Genomic DNA, 17,272 nt, shown 5'->3' on the forward strand with positions numbered 1-17,272 from the left:
AGCATCCGCCTTGGTGTTTTTAGCCCCGGGACGGTACGTCACAAGAAAATTGAAACGAGTAAAAAACAATGCCCAGCGAGCCTGCCTAGGAGACAGACGCTTGGCCGACTCCAGGTAGAGCAGATTCTTATGGTCGGTGATAACTGTGACCTGGTGAGCCGCCCCCTCCAAGAAGTGTCGCCATTCCTCAAAAGCCAGTTTGATGGCCAACAACTCCCTGTTGCCGATATCATAATTCCGTTCGGCCGGCGACAACTTCTTGGAGAAGTAGGCGCATGGATGCATCTCGCTCAAGGACGAGCCTTGAGACAGTACTGCCCCCACTCCCACCTCCGACGCATCAACCTCTACCACAAAAGGTTTAGACACGTCTGGTTGCACCAGAATGGGGGCTGAAGCAAAACTATTCTTCAGACGCTCAAATGCACGTATAGCCACCTCAGGCCAGTTCGCCAGATCGGCACCCTTTTTTGTCATGTCCGTGAGCGGTTTGGCGACAGTCGAAAAGTGTTTTATAAATTTCCTATAATAATTCGCAAACCCCAGGAACCGCTGGAGTGCTTTCAGACTCTCCGGCCTCTCCCATTGCAACACCGCTTGCACCTTAGCGGTGTCCATTTTAAAACCAGCTGCGGACACAATATATCCCAAAAAGGGCAACTCCTGGACAAAAAATAAACATTTTTCCAGCTTAGCATAGAGCTTATTCTCACGGAGCAGCTGTAACACCTGCCTGACATGCTCTAAATGAGTGTCCCGATCGCTAGAATAAATGAGGATATCATCCAGGTATACAATCACAAATCTCCCCAGGACATGAGCAAAGACATCATTAATAAACTGTTGGAAAACGGCAGGCGCGGTGGTCAACCCAAACGGCATAACCAGACTCTCAAAATGACCCTCAGGAGTGTTAAACGCCGTCTTCCACTCATCCCCCTGACGGACCCTTATGAGGTTATACGCCCCCCTGAGGTCCAGCTTGGAAAACCATTTTGCCCCCGCTACCTGGTTGAACAAATCCGGGATCAACGGCATTGGGTAGGGATCACGGATAGTAATCTGGTTTAACTCTCGGAAATCCAGACACGGGCGTAACCCCCCATCTTTCTTCTTAATGAAGAAAAACCCCGCGGCTACAGGCGAGGATGAAGGCCGGATGTGACCTTTGCTCAGACACTCCGCGATGTAGTCTTTCAGAGCTTGTCTCTCAGGACCAGAAATATTAAACATCCTGGCCTTAGGTAATTTGGCCCCGGGTTTTAACCTAATAGCACAGTCATAGGCTCTATGTGGAGGCAGTTCTGAGCAACCCTTCTCAGAGAAAACATCCGCGAAATCCTGCAAAGCCTCCGGCAGGCTGGGCGTCACGGCGGACACACATGTGGCCAAGCAATTGTCTTGGCAGAAACCACTCCATTGTACTATGTCCTGAGTTTTCCAATCAATTACCGGGTTGTGCCTGGACAGCCATGGAAAACCCAGGACCATTTGAGCTGGGAGATTACGGAGGACCCTACATGTAACCGACTCAGAATGTAGGACCCCAATGTGGAGTTTCACCTCTGCCACAAACTCAGTAATCTCCCCTTGAGGGAGGGGAACAGCATTAATGGTCACCACCTGTATGGGGTGAGGAAGTTTTTCAATCTTAAACCCGGCGGTGTGTGCAAACTCCTCATCTATGAGATTGGTGGCGGAACCGCTATCCACAAACACTGATATAGGTAGCTCTCTGCCGGCGACAATAACCTTGGCAGGGAGCATACATTGAGATACCATCATGGAGGATATGCATACGCTCAGTTGGGTCTCCTCCATACCCTCTGAGCTTAACAGTTTTCCGCCGGTGTGACCCTCTTAGGTAGTACCGGGCAAACGTTAACATAATGACCTCCTTTACCACAGTAGAAACATGCTCCGGACTTCCAGACTCCCGGAGCGCGAGGCTGAACCTGTGCCACGCCAGCAATCTGCATAGGTTCATGGGACTCATCTACTTCAACCACACCTGCACCTCTGTTTTCCCCCAGAGGTAGCGTCTCCTGTGCCCCCTGACGAAAACGGCGATCAATACGTATCACCAAACTCATGGCAGACTCCAATGATGCCGGAGTCTCATACATCAGGAGGGCTTGTTTCACCCTCCCTGATACCCCATGAATAAACTGGCTCCGCAGTGCTGGGTCATTGCACTGTGTGTCTACAGCCCAGCGGCGAAATTCCGAACAATAGTCCTCTGCCAAGCGCTCCCCCTGGCGGAGGGCGCGGATTTTAGATTCCGCTAGAGCCAGTCGGTCAGGGTCATCGTAAATGAGCCCGAGGGCAGAAAAAACATTATCGACCGAATGAAATGTAGCAGAGTCAGGTGGTAAGGAAAATGCCCATGCTTGGGGGTCACCACTCAGTAATGACAACACCAGCCCTACTCGCTGGGCCTCATTACCTGAGGATATTGGCCGCATGCGGAAGTATAATTTGCAGGCCTCCCGAAATACGACAAATTTGCTGCGAACGCCTGAAAATCGTTCTGGCAGCGGAAACTTCGGCTCTGCACCGATACCTGCAGATGCCGTTTGCACCTTTGCTACTACCAGGCCCTGCTGCTGAACTGCCCCATTCAACTCGGAGACCTGTATGGACAGCGCCGCCAACTGGCGGGTTATGGAATCTAATGGATCCATGGACTCCTGAAAAAATGTGGGCCGATTATAATGTCACGGGGGCTTAGTTCAACTAAGGCTGAAATACCCGGGGCCCCTGTGGTGTCCCTTTACTAGGGGAAACCCTGTCTGACCCTCAACCCAGGGTTTTTGCTGAAGGTGCAAATGCCTGAGCCTCCGACCTTTCCTTATCTCCTGCTCAGCCCTGCACTTAACCCTCCACCCTCCACCCAGTGAGAAGTCACCACCAAAGCCCCCACACAAATAATGACAGACAGGGAGAACTTAAACTGCACTGCGCCGCACACACACAGGAATAAACAGTAATGTGAACAGGGCACAACTAAACACAAATATGGGAAGAAGAAAGGATAACGACGGATCATACGACACCAGATATGAATCTCTCTCTCTTGAACACCTCCACTCCAGACCGGAACCACTTGGTATGAAACACAAGCTATAATCGGCGACGCCCATATGCCAGTATGACTATTTAAAGACCGTGGGCGTGACTAACCATCCAACCTGGTCTCCAGCAGGATTAACCCCCGAGAGCCTGAAGATCAGGCCGGCGCCACTGAGGCTATAGTGGCTGGAGGTGGAACTACCTCTGCCTGCCGGATGCTGTGGTGTGAACAGCGTCCGACATGACACCGCATCGGGGCCCAGAAGTTAATGGGGCCCATATTCAAAGCTTCTTGCATATACACAATATTGGACTGCAGAGGGCCCATATAATGTTCTTTCACAGGGGCCTCTCCTGTCTGTGTCTGCCAGTGATAGTTGGTGTGTAATTTCCTTAAGGTAGTCGGGGCTGGTGATGCTAAAGGGTTATTGGCTGAGGGGAAACTGTCAAGGACATGCATACTGAAGGGTCCTAATGTAAATATTAATGGATCCATCCTGGGTAGAAAAGGACTAAATTTATTTTTCCAAAGACCTGACTTTTTGAACCCATAATCTTCTAATTCCATCCTTTTGTACCCTATTCTATGTGTCTGTGGAATCTCTGGCAGATGTCTTCTCTTTTGTTGACCCTCTGTTATGGATCCATGCTTTTTTACCTTTCACTAAGTTCCCTTTATCCTCTATAGACCTTATAAGCCATATATGCCCTCTTCTGTCAACTTTTTCTTTTCTACGGATCCATTAACATTTACATTCTTCTAAAGAACCTTTAATGAACTCATCTTTGTCTACACTCTTCTAACAATGAAATAGCACAAAAAGAGGACTTAAAAATCCTCCAATAATACAAGAAAACAGCAAAAAAGCAGAGAGGATTTTGCTTATCTGTTTCATTGGACCTTCAATCTTCTATAGATCCACCTACAAATACCTTCTACCTTCTTATATGTATTTTATTTATTCTGTCAGTTCATACTCGTCTATGGCCCCAGCTCATCAACCTTCCATGTTACCATTCTCTTCTATGCACCTATTTTCTCCTACAATCATCTATAAACCAATCAACAGTTTTCTTTGCGCCCATCTTCTCTGACAATCTTCTCTGGACCCTTCCTCTTCTATAGACCCCTCTACTCTTAAAATCTGACCCCCTTTCTTTTACGGATCCATCTACTTTAATAGTCATCTAAGGTCTCCACACTCCTTTATGGCACCATCCTCCTCTACCATCTTCTGTATACCCTTTCTCTTTAATCTGTCTATCTGCTTCTATGAACCCACAATCTTATATAGGCTCACCTTTTTCTACCCTGTTCTATTTTTTCTGAGAGCTCATCCTCTTCTGTGGACCCTCATACTTCTATGGATCCAGCTTTACCTAACTTCTTCCATAGAATGATCCTCTTCTATGCACTCATCTTTTCTGGAACTCAGTTTTCTATAGACCCAACTTCTTCTACCCTCTTCTATGTATCCTATATCTTGTATGAGCTAATCCTCCTCTTTGGCCTCATTCTTCTATGAAGCCATCTTCTTCTACAATTTTTGAAAGACCTTATTTCATCTGCAATTTTATATGTGCCCACCCTCTTCTATGGACTCATCTTCCACCATTTTCTGTGGGCCCAATGTTGTGAATTCTCTTTCTGGTCTCCCTCTGGTTATTACTGAAGGTAGTGGAGCTGGTCAGATTGACAGAGGGGTTGCGAGTTCTCTTTCTGGGCTCCCTCTGTTGGTTACTGGAGGTAGTGGAGCTGATCTGATTGACAGAGGCTGGCCACCTGATAATGAGGATGACGATTGGAGATCTGGGGTTTCGGATTGGGATTTAAGACAGCTGACTCCCTCTATCCCTGCTGGTGATTTTCTTCCTGTGCCTTCTAAGGTCTGATGTCCCCTGCTCTGTCCCTGCATGGTTCAGCTAAGTGGTTCATTTGCTATTCTGTTTGCATTTGATCTGGTTTTGTCTATCTCTGCTTTGTGCGGTTCAGCCAGCTCCGGATGGGGCTGTGCTGAATCACCGCCCATATGTTACTGCTTGTGCCAGTTTGTTTTGTCCCCTGTTATATTGGTCTCTTTTTGCTTTGCTTTCCGAATATACCAGAGTGCTGATATAGTGGGGGCAAAGTCGTGCGACTTCAGTGTTTTTTGTGCATCAGACGTGCAGGACTTTTTGCAGGGTTTTTTGCATGATTGCAGACAGTGTCTTTCCTTTCCTGTCCTGTCTAGTCAGTGTGGGCCCCATCATTTGCTCAATCTATTTTCCTGCCTGCGTTTGTGTTTTCATCCTATCTCACCGACAATATATGTTTGGGGACTATCTATTCCTTTGGGGTCTGCTCCGGGGCAGTTTAGATTTCCCCTTTCTTTCCTTAGGCTTAGTTAGCTCTCCGGCTGTGCCAAGGCGTCTAGGATCATCGTAGTTACGCTCCATGGCTACTGCTAGTTGTGTGGATAGGATCAAGGGTCTGCAATCCGCTTAGTTACCAACCTCTCTGGTTTTCTGTGGCTTAGCCTGGGCCTGCTATCCTCCTCGGTGACCCATTTATAACAGCCCACCCTCTTTTGTGGACCCACCTTGTTCTACTATAGTTTATGGGCCCTCCCCTTCTATGGACTCACCTTCTACAATTTTATAAGGGGCCACCCTCTTCTATGGACTCACTGTCTCGATCGCGCCTTGACTGAGTGGCGTGAGCCGGGGGGGTTGTGGCCCCACTGTGCCACAAACCAGACTACCCTGGAAGAGACGTAACTACGGCAGCTACCACGGTCTTCGCTGGAGCCTCTGATGGTGAGGTCAGGCTTGTGCGGCAGGTAGCTGCCGGGTGCCACTCCAGGGTGGTGTCTGGCTGTGGCTGCTGTTCCCACTCGGGAACAGGACACCTGGACAGGTGTGAGTGACAAGCAGTCTGAGACACAGGGCAAGCGGACATGGCTGGGACACAGGGCAAGCAGGCACGGCTTGGTACACTGGCAGGCAGGCACGGCTTGAAGACACAGGGCAGGCGGACACGGCTTGAAGACACAGGACAGGCGGGCACGGCTTGGAGACACAGGACAGACTGGCGTGGTATGAGAAGGGACAGGTAAGGACCTGTTCACACAGCAGGTGTAGGCAGGAAGGAGTGGTGTATGCTGGAACAGGATTTGGACCTGTTCACAAAGGAGGTGCAGTTACGGATATAGGCTGGAGTGTGGAGTAGGCAGAGCCGCAGGGGTGCAGAACAGGCTGGGCTGCAAGGGGCCGGGCAGGCAGAGCGGCAAGGGAGCCGTGCAGGCAGAGCGGCTAGGGAGCCGTGCAGGCAGAGCGGCTAGGGAGCCGTGCAGGCAGAGCGGCTAGGGAGCCGTGCAGGCAGAGCGGCTAGGGAGCCGTGCAGGCAGAGCGGCTAGGGAGCCGTGCAGGCAGAGCGGCTAGAGAGTTGTGCAGGCAGAGCGGCTAGAGAGCCGAGCAGGCAGAGCTGCAAGGGTGCAGATGCACGGATAGAACTGCAAGGTGCAGATTCACAGACAGAGCTGCAAGGGTGCAGATTCACAGACAGCTGCAAGGGTGCAGATGCACAGACAGGGAGGACACAAGGAAAGATACAGCAAGGAAGGAAGCCACGGACAAGGAGAAAGGGAGACTAAGGTAGGACAGAGTACAGACAAGGTACTGGAACCAAGACTCAAGGGCCAGGATATTCAGCCTCCTGGCAGGCAGACAAGGTACAAGGCAAGACTAGGAGTAATCCTCCAGAGAAGGAGATACGCAGAACAGGGCCTGGCTAGCTCAGCAGCAAGTTGCTAACTGAGTATAGACATTGCACAGGCAAAGGTCAGTGGATGTGGCGAAACTAAATAGTCAAGGGCTCTAGGTGATTGGTCAGGGACATATTACACAGGTACACCCTGACTGCATAAGAACCAGAGAGTTCAGGCACCACCCTCCTATACACACAGTCAGGAAGCGTGGAGAGCAGAAGCATGGAGCACAAGACTGGCAACAGACAGATCTCACAGCATGGCTTGAAGCAGGAAGTAAGTTGGTGTGTGGGGGATGGGAGGCCATGCAGTGACGCCAGCAGGGTTGTTACAGTACCCCCCCCTTTACGGCCCCTCTTCCTCAAGCCTGCCAGAATGACCAGAAGAAGGAGTACGGGACCACACACAGTCCAGGTTAACACAACATCTTTCAGGTAGGGTGGAATATGTGTGCCATCATGAATCCCAGAGTGCCAAGCTTCTTGGTGCCTGATAGCTTCCAACACAGAGGGTACAAGGACTTCTTCCTCCTGATTGGCAGAAGGCAGGGACCTGGAAGCTTCAGACTTGACCCCTACATCAGCCGGCCAGCTAGAAACAGAAGACACCTTCACTGAGTCCAACTTCAGCCTGACATGCCAGAAAAATTGGACCTCCTCCTCCCGGTTGGTGAGAAACGGAGATACGTAGGTCACTGTTCCAACCTCTTCACCCACCTGCCAAATGGAAGCTGGAGGCATACATACAGGGAGCAACTTCAGCCTGTTACCCTGAAAAAAAGGGGACCACATCTTCCTGGTTAGAGGATGAGTAAAGCTCTGCCTTGGGACCTTCACCCCTAGGCCACAGGGGAGCTGAAGGCATACACTCTGGATCCATCTTCAGCCCTTTATCCTGGGGAAGACAATCAAGAGGCAGGGGTGCTCTTGGGAGCAGAACACTGGTATATTCGCTGGGGATGTGTGAGGAGACAGAGACCGCCTCCCCCTCTTCAGAGGCATCCTTACACCTTGACTCGGCGACTAGCAAACCAGGCGAAGAAGATGACCTTGCTGACTGATGTGACGCAAGGGAACCAGACACCTCTTGTCACTTGGTTGTTTCAAGTGTGGTGCCTTGCTGGGTCTCCAAACATAAATGGGCATCAGGATCTCTGGTTCAGAATGACCCATGGGCATACCAGACAGCCAATGGAAGACGAACTTCTTCATATACAAAGCTCCGACCTGGAGCTGTAGTTGTCCTTGCAGGACTAGACTGTTTTCAAAGAGGGCTCGGCCACCTTTAGACGATGCCCACGCCGGGTTCTGGAGCTGAAGAATGGAGATCACACACAGACTCTGTATGGCTGGTGGATCGAACACCCCAAAGCTCCCAGAAGGCAACGAAACAGTCATAGGCTTTAATGGAGAGGGAGGACTCTCGCCAGGGGCAGCCTCTCCTACTGGCCCAGGGTTCTGGAGTACGTGCTTCACACTGCAGAGGCCAGATTCCGGCTGCAACTTGGCCCGCTTCTTCTTTTTAGACCTCTTGGATCTTGCACGGGAGGCCGCATCGGCAGACTGTGGAACAGGTGAAGGCTGGACGGTCATAGGTGGTTGAGACGATTCACCCACAGGTTCCTCTTGTCTCTGGAAGCTTGGAGGGGAAGACTTTTCAAGAGCAGCTGGACGAGGCATGTTGAACACTTTACGGAAGGCCACCAGGAAGGCCCCCAGGCTAATGACGACAGGGTCCCCTGCTTCCCAAAGGGGACAGATCCACATCAAGGCATCACCAGCTAGGTAGGACATGATGTATCCCACCTTGACCCGGTCAGAGGGGAAACAAGCTGCATTCTGCAGGATGTAGTGCAAGCACTTTTTCAGGAACCCTTTGCACTCTTTGGGGTCGCCATAGAACCTAGGCGGGTCTGCTGAGTCTTGCTCTTCATAGGCCAGGAGCTGCTCATAGATGGCCTTGGAGACTATGAGTGGTTCAGAAGTCTCAACAATTGGAACCACGCAAGGCGGAACAAACTCTTCCGGTGGCTCACACTGGCAGGGAGAAAGCTTATCATGCTCTGCAAGCGGAAGGACATGGGACTCAGCGGGGACCATGGCCTGTGCAAACTGTCGCGCTTGCGCCTTGGCTGAGTGGCGCGAGCCGGGGGGGTTGTGGCCCCACTGTGCCACAAACCAGACTACCCTGGAAGGCGTAACTACGGCAGCTACCTCGGTCTTCGCTGGAGCCTCTGATGGTGAGGTCAGGCTTGTGCGGCAGGTAGCTGCCGGGTGCCACTCCAGGGTGGTGTCTGGCTGTGGCTGCTGATCCCACTCGGGAACAGGACACCTGGACAGGTGTGAGTGACAAGCAGGCTGAGACACAGCGCAAGCGGACACGGCTGGGACACAGGGCAAGCAGGCACGGCTTGGTACGCTGGCAGGCAGGCACGACTTGAAGACACAGGGCAGGCGGACACAGCTTGAAGACACAGGACAGGCGGGCACAGCTTGGAGACACAGAACAGGCGGGCACGGCTTGGAGACACAGGACAGGCGGGCACGGCTTGGAGACACAGGACAGACCGGCGTGGTATGAGAAGGGACAGGTAAGGACCTGTTCACACAGCAGGTGTAGGCAGGAAGGAGAGGTGTATGTTGGAACAGGATTTGGACCTGTTCACACAGGAGGTGCAGTTACGGATATAGGCTGGAGTGTGGAGTAGGCAGAACCGCAGGGGTGCGGAACAGGCTGGGCTGCAAGGGGCCGGGCAGGCAGAGCGGCTAGGGAGCCGTGCAGGCAGAGCGGCTAGGGAGCCGTGCAGGCAGAGCGGCTAGGGAGCCGAACAGGCAGAGCGGCTAGGGAGCCGTGCAGGCAGAGCGGCTAGGGAGCCGTGCAGGCAGAGCGGCTAGAGAGCCGTGCAGGCAGAGCGGCTAGAAAGCCGTGCAGGCAGAGCGGCTAGAGAGCTGTGCAGGCAGAGCTGCAAGGGTGCAGATGCACGGATAGAACTGCAAGGTGCAGATTCACATACAGAGCTGCAAGGGTGCAGATTCACAGACAGAGCTGCAAGGGTGCAGATGCACAGACAGGGAGGACACAAGGAAAGATACAGCAAGGAAGGAAGCCACGGACAAGGAGAAAGGGAGACTAAGGTAGGACAGAGTACAGACAAGGTACTGGAACCAAGACTCAAGGGCCAGGATATTCAGCCTCCTGGCAGGCAGACAAGGTACAAGGCAAGACTAGGAGTAATCCTCCAGAGAAGGAGATACGCAGAACAGGGCCTGGCTAGCTCAGCAGCAAGTTGCTAACTGAGTATAGACATTGCACAGGCAAAGGTCAGTGGATGTGGCGAAACTAAATAGTCAAGGGCTCTAGGTGATTGGTCAGGGACATATTACACAGGTACACCCTGACTGCATAAGAACCAGAGAGTTCAGGCGCCACCCTCCTATACACACAGTCAGGAAGTCATGGAGAGCAGAAGCATGGAGCACAGGACTGGCAACAGACAGATCTCACAGCATGGCTTGAAGCAGAAAGTAAGTTGGTGTGCGGGGGATGAGAGGCCATGCAGTGACGCCAGCAGGGTTGTTACACTCATATTCTACAATTTTCTGTGGACCCACCTTCTTCTATTGACTCATATAGGTGTCTACTGTTCTCTGTGGATCCATTTTCTCCATCGATCGTCTAATGATCCTCTCTCTTCAGCGGACCATCTCACTTCAACGAATGCCTCCGAATAAATATCACAAACTTAGCATATGAAGTTTAGTGATAAAATTCCATATGCCGCTGATATAAATAATAATAATTTGGAATAAAATATAGATCTTGACAGATGGGTGGTGCTGGAACATATTTATTCAATTAATGTAACACATTTGGTTAAGTTGTTCTTCTTTCTAATATTTAATACCCTTTTATGTTCTGTCCAAGTGCTGTAAATTGGTGAAGCTTCATAAATTGAGCCAAATGTGTTTTAATAAGGTTTGGACGAGATCTTTTCCTAGAAGCAGTGTGCGCTGCCGGCATATTAATGACCGATCTAATTAAGTTCAAGGAATTGCGGAGATTAACTGACAAGAGGTAGTATTATCAGAAATCACTATGCACATTCATGTTCTCTATACTGTACTCCCTATGGGGAAAGAAATTTGCTGTTAAAATTATATTTTTCATAAAGCTTAGTTTACCCCAAAACACATCCGAAAATAGTTCAGACCACCAAATGAATTTGGACACTAGATTAAGCCCCCAAAAAATAATTCAGAAAATAAATTCAGACTCTAAGCCAGAACCCAATCTTAATTTAGACCCTAGACCTCAAAATCAATTCATATCCCAGGCAGTTCTCCTCCAAAATTAATCCTGACCACAAAATTAATCCTTAACCCCTGACTAGATCCAAAAATTTATCTACACACTAAACCTGACCCCCCAAACTAATTCAGGCCCCAGACCAGGATCCAAATTTAATTCACACCCTAGGAAAGAACTCCAAATTAATTCTAACCCCAGACACAAAAATTAATGCACCCTCAATATTAAATCAGATGCCTAACCTAGCAACACTGACGAAGGCTCGCCGCCGAAACACGCGTTGGGGAAGCGGCACCATCACTGGAAGCCTGGTAGGTCACTATGGATGTTTTTTGACATGATTCTTTGCATTTAGCAGCACAATTCTGATGATTTTTATGTATAGGGCTATTTTTTATTAAGGCTGTTAGTATATTTCAATTGCATATAATGATATAATATATTTCCCTACCTGCCCAGTGTTGGTGTTACTTGTGTAGTTCATTTGGGCTCATGACTTTGCACTATTGGCACCTTTTTTGTTAATCTTGTAATAAGTATATGTGATTTTATGTCTTTTTATTTTGAATAAAATTGATATTTTTGCACGTTCATTATACGCTTTTTTCTTCTTGAATTTTTCATAGATGCCTAACCTAGATGGCAAAATTAATCCACACGCTAGACCAAATCTTGAAAATAATTAAGACCCCAGACTAGACTTTAAAATGAATTCAGATCCCATTCCAGAACCCAAATTAATTCCACACCTTAGGCCAGACCTTAGACTAGATACCAAAATTACTGCGAACCTTAAAATTAATTTAGCTGCCAAACCAAACACCAAAATCAATCTGAACTCCAAAAATTCAAAATCTGATATGGAGGCTTAAAGGGAACCTGTCAGCAGAATCGTGCTTAGTGACCTGCCCCCTATTTGATATACTGTATATCTTATTGTTTTGAAAGAAAAATATCCACCATGCAGGCGCCTGATCCGATAGAAACGCCTGTCTCTTTCCTGACCTTTAGGCTACGTTCACACGTTGCGTTTTTGCAGCATTTTTGTTTTGCAAATTTTAAGATGCTTACAAAAAGCCGGTTTTGTTTAGTTTTTGTCGCGTTTTTTTGCAGCTTTTTTAGTGCGTTTATTTTACAGCGTTTAGCGCATTAAAAAAAATCTGATTAAATTTTATCAGGTTTTGGCACCAAAAGCACAGTAAAACCTGATACCTGCATTTTTTTTTTGCTGTTTTTGCACAACCCATTGCTTTTCATTGGGTGAAAAATGCTGTAAAAACGTTGAAAGAAGTGACATGCTGCATTCTGCAAAAACACAGCTCTATGACAAAACGGTCAGAAAAAATAAAATACGAGGGCTTGAGATTTCTGAAAATCTGTTAGATTCTGTTCTTAATTCCAATAAAGAAAGTGTAAAAGGATTCTTGGGTAGACAGTGCTTAAGGTTGGCGGAGTTCAGACACACGCAGCAGACTGGTAGGGGTCAGGGCTGGCGGCAGACAAGAACATTTAGATGGGATAACAAACAGGAACAAGTCAACTTTGCAGACCAAAAGTAACCATATTGCTCAGGCAAAAATCACCTTCGGAAGGATCTGCTCTGGGTGTTTTGACATTGGTTGAAGTCAGATATTTTGTGGACAACGGTGTTTTAAGAGACTGGAATCCGATGCAAGTACGAAACCCATGGTTACGTTTTTGGAGAATAGTGGCTAAAAGAATAAAGGAAAATGGTTAGCTCTGCAGGGGAAGCACAATTCCATCCCCCCATTTCTGCGCCCATGCCTCATCTTCTTTGACCTATGATTAAATTAACGACCTATGATTAAATTAACGGATGAGTAATTATCGATGATTCACAGGTTCTTCAGTCAGAGTCATTTTCCTTTGGATTTCAAGACATCCAGAAACTTATTGATCTCCTAGTTTACAGGATTAGGACCAGATGACGTCTGTAGGTAAAACCGAAGACTTTTTTTTTCTTGCCTTTAATTCCTCTTCTAATAAGGATTTGCCGTAAATGGATTGTCTACTTTCAGAAAAGTTTTGTTGTGTAAGATTCTCTTGGTAGTTAGAAACATTAAATTGTGCTTACTTACCCTGCCTGGGTCCAGCGGTGATTCTCCATTCCTGCTGGCGGTGTCTTTTGTTGTTTACATTGATGACGTCACGTCAGACAGCTGAGCTCAGCAGCTCTGTCCATGTAGGCGGCACGAGCCGCATAGAGACACTGAGCTCACGGATTGGCTGCTGTGATGTCAACGTAAGAGCATCGCTGCAGACAACAACATACGCCGAACATGGAGTTCTTTGTTCACTGCAATGTTGGGCATTCAAGGGAAAGTTCATTAGAGAGATTGATTTTGCAGGCAACTCATGAGAGGGACAATCTACTCCTTAGAGGGCTCATATATAATCAAGTCTCCTGATGAAGCTGCATCCTTAAAGGTGAAACGCATTGGGTTATTCCATATCGAAGACACCATGTGGGCAGGTAAGTTACACATGTTTGCTGGTATACGGGGTGGGCCATTTGTATGAATATACCTTAATAAAATGGGAATGGTTGGTGATATCAACTTCCTGTTTGTGGCACATTAGTATATGGGAGGGGGGAAAACGTTTCAAGATGGGTGGTGACCATAGCGGTCATTTTGAAGTCGGCCATTTTGAATCCAACGTTATTGTTTTCAATGGGAAGAGGGTCATATGACACATCAAACTTATTGAGAATTTCACAAGAAAAACAATGGTGTGCTTGGTTTTAACATAACTTTATTCTTTCATGAGTTATTTACAAGTTTATGACCACTTATAAAATGTGTTCAAAGTGCTGCCCATTAAACCGAATTGCACACGACAATTGACCCTTCTGACCTTGAACAGGCATGTACCCTCTCGTATGCCTCTTCCATTTCCTTATCACTACAAGAGAGCCACTTCAAGCTTTTAACGAGATGGTATTATACCCCCGTTAGACTTCATAGAATCAACCCTGACAATTCTCCGCTCTGTTGGAGGGGTTGTGGAAGGCCAGGAAATATCTTGCATATATTTTGGCAATGTCCCAAAATTGTTCCCTTTTGGAGAAAGATTTCTAACCTTATCGATTTTATCCTAGGAACGCAACTTATTTTGTCTCCTCGTCTGGCCCTTCTTTCTCTGGACGCAGACAAAATTGATACTTCTAACAGGCTATTGATTATGCACATTTTACTAGTCTCCAAACATAGTATTGCCTTTCTTTAGAAAAACCCAAAACCCCCACAAATTAATGAAATTATAGACAAACTTAGCCTTCATCATTCTTTTGAATTGAAATTTGCGAATGTGCATGACCAATTTGCTAAATATTCTAGGAAATGGTCTAAATGGCTGGAGTTGTTCTCTTAAGTCTTCACCCAGAGTGCACCTGCCTAAGGCCCCTTGTGTTTGGGTCTTTGGAACATATATATTAATATATTATATACTTAAATACCTACCTTTGTAATAATTCACTGCATAATATGCCTCTGCATTAACTTGTTTCATTTTATGTCTTCTTTATATTTGGATGTTATTGTCCTTCCTTTTTCCTTTCTTCCCTTTACATTCCTCCCCTTTTTTTCCCCCATCTTTCCTCCCCCATCCTCCCCATTTATTGAAACTCAAATAAAACATTTGGAAAACAAAGGGCTGCCCATTGTGTTGGATTGTCAGTGCAACCCTCTTCTCCCACTCTTGACACATCGATAGCAACACCGCAGACGAAATGCTAGTCTAAGGGGGTCAGATTCCTTGTAGTGAAATGCACATCTTTATAGTATATTAGATTGTATTCTCTACAAGGGGTATTTTATTGACCTGTACAGGGGTATTTTTACTGTGGCATTTCCTGCTTTATATTAGGTATTGATTATGTCAATAAGGTGAATTTCATAAGACACATTAGGATTTAGTTGATTCATTTTTTTGGTGGTTGTATTAGATTTTTGACCATCCATTTGCCTAGATCCGCTACCTCCCCAGAATTCTATCCTCGAATTGTAACCTTTATACTCCTTTTGTCTTGTCCCTGTGTTTATGACGACCTCTCTTGGTATTTGACCCTGGACCTCTTGGTTTCCCTGCCTCACGGCTTGTCCATGAGAAGTGACGATTACAAGCGCCACACACAGGCAGTGGAGTCCAGTAAAACGTTTCCTTTATTGAAGTTACTGTAACGTGTTTGGGAGACAGACTGACTCCTTCATCAGGCAGGAAATGCATCATGTAACTGTCCAGAGCTACGCCCAAAGCAGAACACAGACTCTGCTCCTATCTTCTGTATTGAAGCATCTAATGAGCGTGTGCAAAGGTCATTGTGAAGGGGGGGCAGGAGGTGAGCTGTGACATCGCCTATTGTGATTAATGGATCCTGTGTTATTAGCTGTCTGTGGCAACATTACCTGTCTTTGTAATACTGTCTCTTATGATAATGAGCCTCCTGGAAACTCTTGCTAAAAGGAAAGGAAGTAGGAGTCTAAAAAAGTGCCAGTGACCAATGTGAAAATTACAAGATTATTAATTCTGTTTTTTTTTAATGAGGATAATAATATGAAAAAAAAATTATCAAAGTTAAAAAAAATAAAATACATGTAACTCAAAAACCTGATATAAACGATAGTTCATTTTCTGATGGTAGTTTCCTTTCAATGCATACTATGTTGTCAAATCACCTAGCCTCCACCTAGAAAAGAGAGATATCCCAATAAATATATGAAAACAAAACACAGAAATAGCCTTTTTTATGCTCAACCAGTCAACCAGCAGCAATAAAGGTTCTAGTAGAATTACCAGGCATGGCCACTAGAGGGCTGTCATTCTTCATTCATTGTGTATACAAACAGTACTGCTCTACTGATGTCATCACCAGGCTTCTGATTGATGCTCACTGTGTTCAGTACAGAGAATGGGCTCCCTCTAGTGGCCACATCTGGTAATGCGGTCATTACTTTATATGCAATCTCTGTCGTATTTTGCGGTTATAAGTCAATAATTATTTTACGATTAATTTGGATGTCAAGTGAGGTCCATAAAGCTAAGCTGATCTGTAATGTGGCTTTTGTTCACAGTGGGCACCACCATGTCAATATGAGCAGAGCCTACTTGCCAACTTTAGCTATCTTACGGAATTATTGCAGTGCCAACACTTTATGATTGGCTAGGGTTAAACTCTGCAACACCTACAGAATGTGGAATGCATTAGGGCTCGTTAAGATGACTGTGGATGTGTGTGTATATATATGATATAATATGATGACCGAAAGTGTGGGCACCCTTGAAATTGTTCCAGAAAATGAAGTTTTTCTCCCAGGAAATCATTACAGTTACACACGTTTTCTTATACATATATATATTTCTTTTCCTTTGTGTGTATTGGAACAACGCAAAAAAGAGAAAAAAATGCAAACTGGACATAATTTCACACAATTCCCAAAAATGGGACAGGACAAAATTCTTGGCACCATCCACTTAATATTTGGTTGCACTCCCTTTGGAATAAATAACTGCAATCAGTCGCTTCCTATAACCATCCACAAGCTTCTTACACCTCTCAGCTGGGATTTCGGACCACTCTTCTTTTGTAAACTGCTCCCGGTCTCTCATATGTGAAGGCGCCTTCTCCCAGCAGCAATTGTCAGATCTCTCCACAGGTGATCAATGGGATTTAGATCCGGACCCATTGCTGCCACTTCAAGACTTTCCAGCGCTTTGTTTCCATCCATTTCTGGGGGCTTCATGAAGTACCGTAAGTTTGGGGTCATTGTCCTGCTGGAAGGCCCATGACCTAGGATGCAAGCCCAGCTTTCTGACACTTGGCACTACATTGCCATCCAAAATCCTTTAGTAATCTTCAGAATTCATGATGCCTTGCACACAGTCAAGGCACCCAGTGCTAGAGGCAGCAGAACAACCCCAAAACATCTTTGAACCTCCATTGTTGTGAATTCACTTTCTGGTCTGCCTTTGGTTGCTGGTGAGGGTGGTGGAGCTGGTTGTATTGACAGAGGAGTCGTGAGTTCTCTTTCTGGGCTCCCTCTGGTGGTTACTGGAGGTAATGAAGCTGATCTAATTAACAGAGACCTGTCACCTGATAATGAGGACGACGATTGGACATCTGGAGT

The sequence above is a fragment of the Dendrobates tinctorius genome, unplaced genomic scaffold, assembly GCF_039654945.1.
Source record: "Dendrobates tinctorius isolate UK_male_01 unplaced genomic scaffold, ASM3965494v1 ptg000135l, whole genome shotgun sequence".
NCBI lineage: Eukaryota > Metazoa > Chordata > Amphibia > Anura > Dendrobatidae > Dendrobates > Dendrobates tinctorius.